This window comes from Podarcis tiliguerta (assembly GCF_965153285.1).
Source record: "Podarcis tiliguerta genome assembly, chromosome: 4".
NCBI lineage: Eukaryota > Metazoa > Chordata > Lepidosauria > Squamata > Lacertidae > Podarcis > Podarcis tiliguerta.
This window is the reverse complement of record NC_139537.1, coordinates 19,499,714-19,512,481: the sequence shown is the minus strand read 5'-3', so window position 1 is coordinate 19,512,481 and position 12,768 is coordinate 19,499,714. Positions and strand designations below refer to the sequence as shown.

Genomic DNA, 12,768 nt, shown 5'->3' with positions numbered 1-12,768 from the left:
AGAGAAAGGGCAACCCAAATGGTCAAGGTGATACAGCAGCTCCCCTATTAAGAAGGGTCACAACATTTGGGGCGACATCACCTTGCCAACAAAGGTCCGTATAGTTAAAGCTATGGTTTTCCCAGTAGTGATGTATGGAAGTGAGAGCTGGACCATAAAGAAGGCTGATCGCCGAAGAATTGATGCTTTTGAATTATGGTGCTAGAGGAGACTCTTGAGAGTCCCATGGACTGCAAGAAGATCAAACCTCTCCATTCTTAAGGAAATCAGCCCTGAGTGCTCACTGGAAGGACAGATCCTGAAGCTGAGGCTCCAATACTTTGGCCACCTCACGAGAAGAGAAGATTCCTGGAAAAGACCCTGATGTTGGGAAAGATTGAGGGCACAAGGAGAAGGGAACAACAGAGGACGAGATGGTTGGACAGTGTTCTCGAAGCTACCAGCATGAGTTTGACCAAACTGCGGGAGGCAGTGGAAGACAGGAGTGCCTGGTATGCTCTGGTCCATGGGGTCACAAAGAGTCGGACACAACTAAACGAATAAACAGCAACAAATTGGTGGAGGGGGGGAGATCTTCACACAAACAAGAAAATAAAATTTAAGAAGGGCATCTCCACCATCTAAGTGTTAGAATTCCTGCTCCACGATTGCAGTCAGGGGATTTTTTGTCTTTCACATGACGTGGTATGTTTGGACTCCACAGAGTGGGAAGTGAGGTGGACAGGATGTTTGTGTTACTGTGTTCCGTGAAGTGGGACTATGGTCCTTCATTCTTTTTCTCTTTGCTGTCTGATGCTAGGGAGAGAGGGAGCCATGTTGCAGTGCTCCGTGTTTTATGCATTGTGACTCACTGCTATTTTTATTGATTGTACTTTGGTAGTTATTTATTGTAATTGTTAATAGTGAATTTTTGTTTAGTTATTATTTGCTGATATTTAATTTTATTGTGTGCTATTGAATAGTGAATAGTACTTAGTTTATTTGATATCAGTTGTTTATTTTAGTCGTTTATGCTTTTATTATGGATTTTTTGTATTGGAACAGATGGTTATAAGGTGTGTGATCTTTGTTGTATATTTTGTTGTTCCTTCAGCTAGTAAACCACTTGGTATACAACCACTTGGTATGGCGGTATACAAATTAAAAGCAAAATTTAAAAAATGAAGTTAAATGAAATACTAGTTGCTGGAAGCTGCCGGAAGGTAAGAATACTCTTGCATTTGGGTCCTGCTTCTGGGCATCTGGTTGGCTCCTGTGAGAACAGGATGCTGGACTAAATAGACCATTGGCCTGATCCAGCAGGCTCTTTCTTAGGTTCTTATGCACCTCAAGCAAATTTCTTAACCTGAGGTACTATTTCTGGGATAGTGGAGTCTATAACCTGAAGCGTCTGTAACCCAAGGTACCACTGTACACCCAGCTCCAAATATGTGTGCAACAATCACAGATATGCATATATATCAGTCCTAAAGATGCAGTGGTACCTCAGGTTGCAGATGCTTCAGGTTACAAACTCCGCTAACCCAGAAATAGTACCTCGGGTTAAGAACTTTGCTTCAGGATGAGAACAGAAATCGTGCTCCGGCGGTGCGGAGGCAGTGGGAGGCCCCATTAGCTAAAGTGGTACCTCAGGTTAAGAACAGTTTCAGGTTAAGAATGGACTTCCAGAACAAATTAAGTACTTAACCTGAGGTACCACTGCATATTTGTCAGAGAGTGAAACTCTATAGAGACATTGTAGCTCCTGTGTTCATCAACATGGGATAAGGGACTGGGGATGCCCTGAGCAGGCTGCCCCCTAACACTGTGAGCTACCATCTCCCCTCAAGAACCAATCTGGTTGCTTGTGCAGTACACAAATGAGGCCCTGAGTGTCTGAAGGCAGTTCATATGGGAGCCTTTGTGAATATAAAGGTTCCCATACAATCCGGAACCCCAATTGTTTGGTATTCCAGATTCCATATTTATGAGCATGGGAGCTATAAGGCCTGAGTCAGGCTTGATTCTTTATATACAGGTACACTGTTTCCCTTCCTTATTCTGCACACTACATAGGAACACAGGAAGCTCACTTAGATCACTGTTCCACGCAGCTCACAGGAGCTCTCCAAGGTCTCAGACAGGAAACATTCCTAGCCCCACCTGGAGATGCCAAGGGATTAACCTGGGGCCTCCTGCAGGCATGGTATCAGCAGCGACTAGTGTGGTGGAGCAGAGACAAAGAGATGCCCATCTGACACCAACAGCACCACAGATTATCTGTATGGGGATATGATGCAGTGGGACAGTGAGGAGGTCAGGAGCATGGGATTGGCTCCACCAGTGCACCCACACAGTTCCTGACCTCATTACTGCTCTGGCCCCATTCAAGCCCCACTCAAGTAAACTGTACCGCTGCCAAGCCAGGAGAGTGATCACGGTGAGGGTTTGCCAAGTGTGCCTTCCTCTTAGCATGTTTCATCTTTTTGTCCTGAGTTTGAGCGTCTTCAAAGCCTATGACACCTTTGATAAAGGCTGTTCTCCAATTGGCCAGTATTTCCCAGTTGTCAGTGTTTATACTACATTTTTTTTAGATGTGCCTTGAGAGAGTCTTTGAACCTCTTTGGTTGACCACCAGCATTACACTTACCATTTTTAAATTCAGAATAGTGTAGTTGCTTTGGAAGACGATAATCAGGCATCCGCACAACATGACCAGTCCAACGTGGACCACTTATAAACACCATCTCCAACTCCTTGAAAGATTCCATCAACAATGTTTCCGGAAAAAATTTACACATCACCTGGGAAGACAGACAAACTAATGCCACTGTACTGGAAGAACCGTATAGATCAGGGTGGGTATAGGTGGGTATCAGGGCCCAGATCTATACCCACTCTTGTTCTTAACTACGTTTTCCTTGGATATTACCCAATGGAGTAATATCATAGAATCATAGAGTTGGAAGAGACCACAAGGGTCATCGAGTCCAACCCCCTGCCAAGCAGGAAACACCATCAGAGCACTCCTGACATATGGCTGTCAAGCCTCTGCTTAAAGACGTCCAAAGAAGGAGACTCTACCACACTCCTTGGCAGCAAATTCCACTGTCAAACAGCTCTTACTGTCAGGAAGTTCTTCCTAATGTTTAGGTGGAATCTTCTTTCTTGTAGTTTGGATCCATTGCTCCGTGTCCGCTTCTCTGGAGCAGCAGAAAACAACCTTTCTCCCTCCTCTATGTGACATCCTTTTATATATTTGAACATGGCTATCATATCACCCCTTAACCTCCTCTTCTCCAGGCTAAACATGCCCAGCTCCCTTAGCCGTTCCTCATAAGGCATCGTTTCCAGGCCTTTGACCATTTTGGTTGCCCTCCTCTGGACACGTTCCAGTTTGTCAGTGTCCTTCTTGAACTGTGGTGCCCAGAACTGGACACAGTACTCCAGGTGAGGTCTGACCAGAGCAGAATACAGTGGCACTATAACTTCCCTTGATCTAGATGCTATACTCCTATTGATGCAGCCCAGAATTGCATTGGCTTTTTTAGCTGCCGCGTCACACTGTCGGCTCATGTCAAGTTTGTGGTCAACCAAGACTCCTAGATCCTTTTCACATGTACTGCTCTCAAGCCAGGTGTCACCCATCTTGTATTTGTGCCTCTCATTTTTTTTGCCCAAGTGCAATACTTTACATTTCTCCCTGTTAAAATTCATCTTGTTTGTTTTGGCTCAGTTCTCTAATCTGTCAAGGTCGTTTTGAAGTGTGATCCTGTCCTCTGGGGTGTTAGCCACCCCTCCCAGTTTGGTGTCATCTGCAAATTTGATCAGGATGCCCTTGAGTCCATCATCCAAGTCGTTGATAAAGATGTTGAATAAGACCGGGCCCAAGACAGAACCCTGTGGCACCCCACTAGTCACTCTTCTCCAGGATGAAGAGGAACCATTGATGAGCACCCTTTGGGTCCGGTCAGTCAGCCAGTTACAAATCCACTGAGTGGTAGCATAGTCAAGACCGCATTTTACCAGCTTCTTTACAAGAATATCATGGGGCACCTTGTCAAATGCCTTGCTGAAATCAAGGTAGACTACATCCACTGCGTTCCCTTCATCTACCAGGCTTGTAATTCTGTCAAAAAATGAGATCAGGTTAGTTTGACATGACTTATTTTTCAGAAATCCATGCTGACTATTGGTGATCACAGCATTCCTTTCTAGGTGCTCACAGATTGTTTGCTTAATGATCTGCTCCAGAATCTTCCCTGGTATTGATGTCAGACTGACTGGGCGGTAATTATTTGGGTCCTCTCTTTTCCCCTTTTTGAAAATAGGGACAACATTTGCCCTCCTCCAGTCTGCCGGGACTTCGCCTGTTCTCCAGGAATTCTCAAAGATGATTGCCAGTGGTTCTGAGATCACATCTGCCAGTTCTTTTAATACTCTTGGATGCAGTTCATCTGGCCCTGGAGACTTGAATACATCTAAACTAGCCAAGTATTCTTGTACTATCTCCTTAGTTATTCTGGGCTGTGTTTTCTCTGCTGAATCATTTGCTCCAAATTCTTCAGGTCGGGCATTGTTTTCTTTATCGGAGAAGACTGAGGCAAAGAAGGCATTGAGGAGTTCAGCCCTTTCTGTGTCCCCTGTTTGCATTTCACCATCTTCTCCTCTGAGTGACCCCACTGTTTCTTTGTTCTTCCTTTTGCTACGAACATACCCATAAAAGCCTTTTTTTGTTGCTTTTAACCTCTCTAGCAAGCCTGAGTTCATTCTGTGCTTTAGCTTTTCTGACTTTGTGCTGGCTATTTGTTTGAATTCCTCTTTGGTGGTTTCCCCCCTTTTCCATTTTTTGTACACATCCTTTTTTAATCTTAACTCAGTTAAAAGTTCTTTAGATAGCCACCCTGGCTTCTTTAGGCACCTTCCATGTTTCCGTCTCATTGGTATTGCCTGAAGTTGTGCTTTTACTATCTCCCTCTTAACAAACTCCCAGCCATCATGAACTCCCTTTCCTTTTAGTATTACTGTCCATGGGATCTCACCCAGCACTTCCCTAAGTTTTATGAAGTCGGCTTTCTTAAAGTCAAGAAATTGAGTCCTAGTATGCTTGGCTGCTCCTTTCCGCTGTATAGTAAACTTCAGAAGAGCATGATCACTTGCGCCTAATGATCCTTCCACTTCTACCCCATTAACCAGGTCATCAACATTGGTTAGGACCAGATCTAAAATGGCTGTTCCTCTTGTTGCTTCTCCCACTTTCTGGACAATGAAGTTGTCTGCAAGGCCAGTGAGGAATCTGTTTGACCTTATGCTCTTGGCTGAGTTTGACATCCAACAAATATCCGGGTAATTGAAGTCCCCCATTACTACTATCTCCCTTCCTTTTGCATGCTTGGCCATCTGTTCCAGGAAGGCATCATCTATGTCCTCCGTTTGGCTTGGGGATCTATAGTAAACTCCCACAATGAGGTCACATATCAGTGAAACATCATGTTTCCTCCTATCAACATCTTTTTGACCCAACATCTAAATTAAGGGATATTTTTATTGCCATCTTTAAGGCCCCAGCCCAGCCAAAACCAAAAGCCTCTGATATGATCTGCAATCATCTGTCAACAATCTCGCAAAGAGCCAATCTGGCTGCTTAAGTGGTACAAAAATATGGCTCTGGGTTTTTGGCATTTCTTAAAAAAAAAAAAAAACAAACACACATATTTGTCAGGTTATCGCATGGAATAACTTCTCTATGGCTGAAAACAGAAGTTTTCAGCAGAAACTGCAACTCATCCTTAACTATGCGGATGTGAACATTCTGTTCTAATATGTATGGTAAAAAGTTATAAAATTGGCGGGACTGAACGTTTAACTGCCGTAACTGGGTATTAACAGACAATAAACCGCACATCATTTATAGAAAACTCAGCTGGTTATAAATTCCAGGATTTATGGCCATTTTATGGCATCTATAATGAATATGAAGCTGTGATTTTGCATTCAAATTAGGCATGTAAGAAGCCATTCAGAGAACTGTTTACTGTTTTCATTAACACCAGGCTTGCATCCCACATTCACTACTGCTTGGAGATTGCGTTGTGGGACAGCCTGCAACCTTCGCAGACTTCCCTACTTCCTTATAATCCCTCCATCAGTTACCAGATGTTCGTGACAACTAAATCATATCTATAGCACCAGCTTCTCTGTTTTTCAGTCCATTGTCCAAATTACAAGGCTCAATGAGGTATGGAAGGAGACACGGCGTCTTTAGGGAGCACTTCTTGCAGTTTCAAGAAGAGCTTCAGGGGAGGGCATGAGATGTACCCAACCCTTCCATCACCTCATAAATGTTCTCTAGCCCACCTTGTGTCTGTGGTTAGCAGCTAGGCAGACTGCAAGATGCAGAGCCAATTGAGGTGGGGCAGGAAGGGTATTTGGTCTGGGGTCTGAAGCTGAAAGGGGGCTTCCAATTGGACACTTGCCCTTTTGGGGGCATTTGGTATGTTTTACAACTTGGTCATCAGGCCAAATTGTGACACAATTGTTCAGATTACAGCTGCAAACTTAAACAAAGAAGTGGTGTGATTTGGTAAAAGACTTCATTTTGTTTTTCAACTGTTGTCGTCAGATGTTTAATATCAAATGTGGCATTGCATAAATATGAGGTTTTATTTGCACAGAGAAAGCCTATAAATGCTCTTGTTACATAATAAAAGAATAAAATTACACATACACCCTGTCTTGGGCCTTATTTTGTTTTTGTGTGCTGCCACTTTTTATTTTTATTATGGAGACATCTCCGTTAAGTGAAATACCAAGCAGTTTTTAAATAATAGTTAAAAAATCCCACCCCCCAAATCTCAAAGCTGCACCCTTTCACACTCTTCTGAAATCCATTTAGATGTATGCGAGGCTCCTCCTGGAGACATTTATATCTATCCCTTGTTCTCTGGAACAAGGGAAAACACAAGATGGGTGTGCAACAGATTGCACAAGAAGCAACTGTCTGCTCAGCAACCTTCCACTAATACAACTGCTGTGTTGGATTCCTTTGTTGAGTAACCTGCAAACTCTGTCCTCCGTTTCTGCAAGGGGTCTTGTGCTAGTAGACAGAGAACATTGCCTACAACCCATAGTTCCTGCCACAGGGCAACTGAAATGCCCTTTCTGCCTACTTTTTTCCCCCTTGGCCATGAGCTGCACGGAAAATAGGTCAAGCATTTGTGGCAGGTTGTCATATATCTTGCCAGCAGTCCTCGGGAAACAAGCCCCGTGAACACAAATGGAATAGCTTTGTATTTTCAATGCATCCAGCAAGTCTTCCCGGGTACCTAATATTTTCTCTCTCAATTCACTTTCATTAGGTTCATCCTGGGGTGACTGACTAATCCAGCTCTCAGTAAATTGACACAGCTAAAGAGATGCAAGGTTTCTGTAATCAGATAGATATTTATTCACATAAATCTGAAGGGTGTTAAGCTTTATTATTTTGCAAGCAGCTCCCATGAGAAAATGCACAATGCGGGATCTGGATGACCCATGCATGGTACATCCTGGTAAGGACCAGAAGTTGCTTTCTGCAGAGAAAATGACTTCCCAGACGATTTCCTGCTTCTGCTGTATAGCGAAGGTCACCATGACATGATACTCTCCATCCCTTGACTGTTTGCTCATTATTTTAAGCTGTCCTTACATGTTTATTTTTCGAACATTACCAACTGTTCGGCTCCTTGAATGGGAATTTTGCATGTCACAATAAATTCCTTTTGCTGCTAATTTGGACAATTCATTTATGGCTCCCTTGGCGGAACAGAACATTTTGTGTGTCCGTAAAAGCCCACTTCATTACAAAATTGTCCTCTATGATACATTTGTTGATCATATTTCCTTGGTATTTACCTACAGTCACAGCCCTATTTTCCTGTAGATTTATCCCAGATTTATCCCAGGAATGGGACACGTTTTGCAGCCCAAGGACCACTTTCCCTTCTGGATAACTTTTTAAAGGCCACATACCAGTAATGGGTGGGGCCAGAGACAATCAATGGGTGGATCAATGGGTGTAAATTTTGCCTTTGTGTGATAGGCTAGTTTCTACACACGCTTGCACTCCCCTCTCTATCCCCCATGCGGAAAAGCAAGAGGCATTAGCAGAATTCAAGGCTACATTCCACCTAGGCAAAAACACTTTGGGTATAAAGCAAGACCATTAAGGGGTGTGGCCTGGGTTTAGGAGGCGTGGTCTAGAGAATGCCCTGAGAGGCTTGGAGGGCCACAATTGGCCCCTGGGCCCAAGCTTCCCCATCCCTGGATAAAGGGCACCTGCAGATGTTCAGTATTTTGTGGGAGGGATTCAAGGGTATTCTAGGAAATTTAGGTTTGCAGCATCAAAGTAGATTAAGGCACTCTGTCATCCCCGCACAACAAATCCACTTTATAAAAGAAACAGACCTTTAGCTTTCAGGGAAATGATGGGGAAATGCATCAGAAAGTGTTGAGTGGATGAATGGTTGATGGGAAGATGTATAAACACCCCATAAGCAAATTGGGATGCATGCAGTTTGAGTACTCATTGTTGCACAACCTCCCTGCAATGACATCAGAGCAAATGTTCAATAACAGCTGGATATAAGCTAACCTCTCTTTGCTCAAGCAAATGAGGATGAATGCTCAGTACATTGGAGAATCCCTTAGGTATTCCTGATCTCCCGGTCCTCTCTCTCTCTAGGCACTGCAGTATACATTCAATGATGCATGTTAGCAGTTCAGAGTTATTGTTGCATTTAATGATAGGAAGGCAATTTAGCATTATACTAGTCATCACCCAACTCATCGGAAACAGACTTAAGCAATTAAAATGCAATTCCAGGGAGCAATTCCAGTATGTGCAAATACAGGTGCATTAGAATCCCTGTGTTTGCCTTGAAAAGCATTGTGGCTTTGGGCATATTCCAAGCAAATGCATACAAAACCACACCTCACCTCCATTTTTCCCCGTTCTGTGGCTAAGAACCTTACCCTGGATCATGTGAAGGCAGAGACAGTATCTGGAGGGCATTTGCAGCCCCTAGCAAGCAGTCTTTTCCCATTCAAGATCTGTGACTACCAATCACAGAATCCCCAGGAGAAAAAGATATTGTACTGGGAATTTGGGGTTGTCGCCTCCTTGCCTACTTTTTCCATGCACCAAGGTAAGTTTCCTTGCAGTCAGCATTGACCTAGACTAGTTCTGTTAGCAGTTTTGAGATACTGCATGATAAGGTTGCCCAAGTTAATTAACCTCAAGGAGAGAGCCGGCGCAAGCTGACAGAGGTCTAAGGAGAGGTGAAGGAACAGAAGGTTAAAAAGGTTGCTCCCTCAGAGTTGAGAGAACAACCCATTAGGAGCAGCAAGTGGAAGGGAATGAAACCTGGCTGCTGCAAAAGATTACTGTTTCCTCCTGAAAAAAAGCAAACGTAGCTGTGCTGGACTCATAAAAAGAAGAAAAATCCCAGCATCCCTGACTCTGCGTAACATGAGGAAAGATGGAATGGGAAGAAATTATAAGAATAGGTGCCAACACAATGCCTTCCAGATGTTAAGTACTACAACACCCATCAGCCCAATTAACAGGGATGATAGGTGTTGTAGTTCTGGAAGGTTGATCACTGCTAGGTCTCAAGCAGAGGTCTTTCTTATCAGCTGCTAACCAATCTAACATGCTAGGGATTGAACTTGAGAATTTTTGCATTCAAATCATGCACTCTTCCACCAAGTTATGGTCCCTCACCCAGTTGTCTTTTAAGATACAGCCCACTACTAGGAGACTCCACCAACCACAAGATTTGCCTTGTTAGGAAGCAACCCATTCAGTTATGGGACCATTCTGTGTCTTTACAGTTTAACAATATTCAGGTCTGAATCAGAGCTACAGTGGTACCTCGGGTTGAGAACTTAATTTGTTCTGGAAGTCTGTTCTTAACCTGAAACTGTTCTTAACCTGAAGCACCACTTTAGCTAATGGGGCCTCCTGCTGCTGCAGCGCGATTTCTGTTCTCATCCTGAAGCAAAGTTCTTAACCCGAGGTAATACAGTGGTACCTCGGGTTACAGACGCTTCAGGTTACAGACTCTGCTAACCCAGAAACAGTACCCCGGGTTAAGAACTTTGCTTCAGGATGAGAACAGAAATCGTGCTCCAGCAGCAGTGCAGCGGCAGCAGGAGGCCCCATTAGCTAAAGTGGTTCTTCAGGTTAAGAACTGTTTCAGGTTAAGTACGGACCTCCAGAACGAACTAAGTACTTAAACCGAGGTACCACTGTATTTCTGGGTTAGCGGAGTCTGTAATCTGGAGCGTATGTAACTCGAGGTACCACTGTATTAAACCTGCAGTTCTGTTTCCTCACACTGATTATGATGGGGAACAGCTGTAACTTTACATCCTTTTCACAGAAGTGGATGAAATTTGCAGGCAAAGGAGCCCCTCCAGACTGAATTAAGCTCCCAATTGCAGGCAGATCAGTCAAGGGGTTTTCATGCAGGCAATGTGTAGCTGTATTTATTTTTTAAAAGAAAAAGCCTATAACCTTTTTATTTACTGTGAAAATTGGACACAATTTGAAGGCACAGATGTTCCTTCCAAATGGATAAAACCTGCAAACTTTCAGGGCAATATGTGCAGTGGTTCCCTCCACAAACTGTAGATTTTATTGTATGGGTAGGTGGGTGTGGGTGGGTACGCACATGTATGTGTGTAGATTGATCAATTGATAGATCGATAGATAGTTGAAGGAAGCAAAGGGCTTGGGCCAATGCAAAGGGCTTGGACCTGCTCTCCACCCATTGCTTCCTTCACCCACCTGTATGAACTAACTTCATTTAACATGTAATGTTAAATTCTATAGAATTACATGTTAAATTCTATAGAAATTTCACTTCCCAGTGCAAGAATATTTAGCTCACACACATCCCCTTTTTGTCACCTACAATTAGCATCAATAATTTTTAGGATGTCATTTCTGCTCAACCTTACTTGGTAGAAACGTTCCAGTGATTGCAGTGGGACATGTCTGTAAACATGTCTGAGATTGGGCTGCACAGCAATCTTGATATGAGCACTTTATCTAGGAAATACATTTTCTCCCAATGCTTTCTTCTTCTTCTTCTTCTTCTTCTTCTTCTTCTTCTTCTTCTTCTTCTTCTTCTGTCAAGCACAGTCTTTTCACGCTGAGCTGCCATTGTGATCAAACAGATGGAGATTTGCAAATGATCTTGATGGCTGTTGTATTTTTTTTTATCTTACTGAAATATTTTCTGAAGTATTTTAACCAGCATATGGCAAAGTCACTTTCTATCAAATGAAGGGATGGGGGAAGTGGAGGAAATAAAGAGCCGAAGAACAAAGATGCTCTACCTTCTGCCATTAAAACTAGGATGAGTAATGCTGCTACATATTAAATCAGACTCCTTTACAGCAGCAGGATTTGCTTTGGAGTCACTCTAAAAAAATATGCAAACTTATTAAATGAAAGCATGCATTTAGTTCCTTTTGAGCTCTTCTCTATGCAGCAACTGGGGATATGCATCAGCAATGTCTCCCACTGGCTGCTACCAGTGGACTGATGCCAGAAACACTCCTCTGATGTGGAGTTCTCCCACCTGTCCACCCAACGTGTGAGTGGGTGGAAACGTTGCTGGTGGAATCCCCACGGGTGGCAAACAATGGAAGGCCTCAAAATGGGGCTTTCCAGGAGTGGAGAGTGGGGCTGAGGAAGCTGACTTTGAGTGATGGCATCAGACCCAAACCTTCCTGTATGCTTATGAAACATGGACCACTTATAAACCTCTTCTGTGGAGGTTTTTGGCTCAGAGGATGATCTCCAAACCATCCTAAATAGCTTTGCAGAAGCTTATGAACAGCTTGGCCTATCACACAACATCCCAAAAAACCAAAGTGCTGCACCAACAAGTACAAAATAACCCCTCTGCAGCGGCACAAATCCAACTCAGTGGTGTAACGTTGGAAAATGTTAATCACTTCTCCTACCCAGGCTGTTATCTTTCCACAAGGGCCAACATTGATGCCAAGGTCCAGTGTCGCCTGAGCTTTGCGAGTGCAGCTTTCTCCCAACTGAAGTGCAGAGTGATTGAGGACCAGAACATTCACAGGGAAATCAAAATGCTTGTTTACAAAGCTATCGTACTGCCAGCCTTACTATATGCTTGTGAAACATGTACCACTTATAAACTCCAACTCCTCGAAAGATTGCATCAAGGGTGTCCGAAAAATTTAAACATCACTTGGGAAGACAGGTGAACTAATATCAGTGTACTGGAAGAAGCAAAGATCACCAGTGTTGAAGCAATGATTCTTCAACATCAGCTTCGTTTGACTGGTCATGTTGTGTTGATGCCTGATGATAGTCTTCCAAAGCAACTACTCTATTCCAAACTTTAAAATGGAAAGCAAAATGCTGATGGTCAACAAAAGAGGTTTAAAGACTGTCTCAAGGCAAATCTTTAAAAAATGTAGTATAAACACCGACAACTGGGAAACACTTGCCTGCGAGTGCTGCAATTGGAGAACAACCTTTACCAAAGGTGTCATGGGCTTTGAAGACGCTCAAACTCAGGATGAAAGGGAGAAACGTGCTAGGAGGAAGGCATGCTTGGCAAACCCTCACCGTGATCAACTCCCTCCCAGAAACCAATGTCCCCACTGTGGAAGGACGTGTGGATCCAGAACTAGCCTCCACAGTCACTTATGGACCTAATCTTAAAACCATGTTTATGGAAGACCATCTTACTCGGCTACTGT

General features: G+C 43.5%; 1 long non-coding RNA gene across 1 annotated transcript; it reads left to right on the top strand.

Annotated features, from left to right (window-relative positions):
• Positions 1–1,758: 1,758 nt before the first annotated feature.
• LOC310675904 lies at positions 1,759–7,749 on the top strand. The gene is made up of 2 exons (XR_014510301.1): positions 1,759–2,017; positions 7,338–7,749. It is a non-coding gene; the product is annotated as an uncharacterized lncRNA (long non-coding RNA).
• The last annotated feature ends 5,019 nt before the right edge of the window (positions 7,750–12,768 follow it).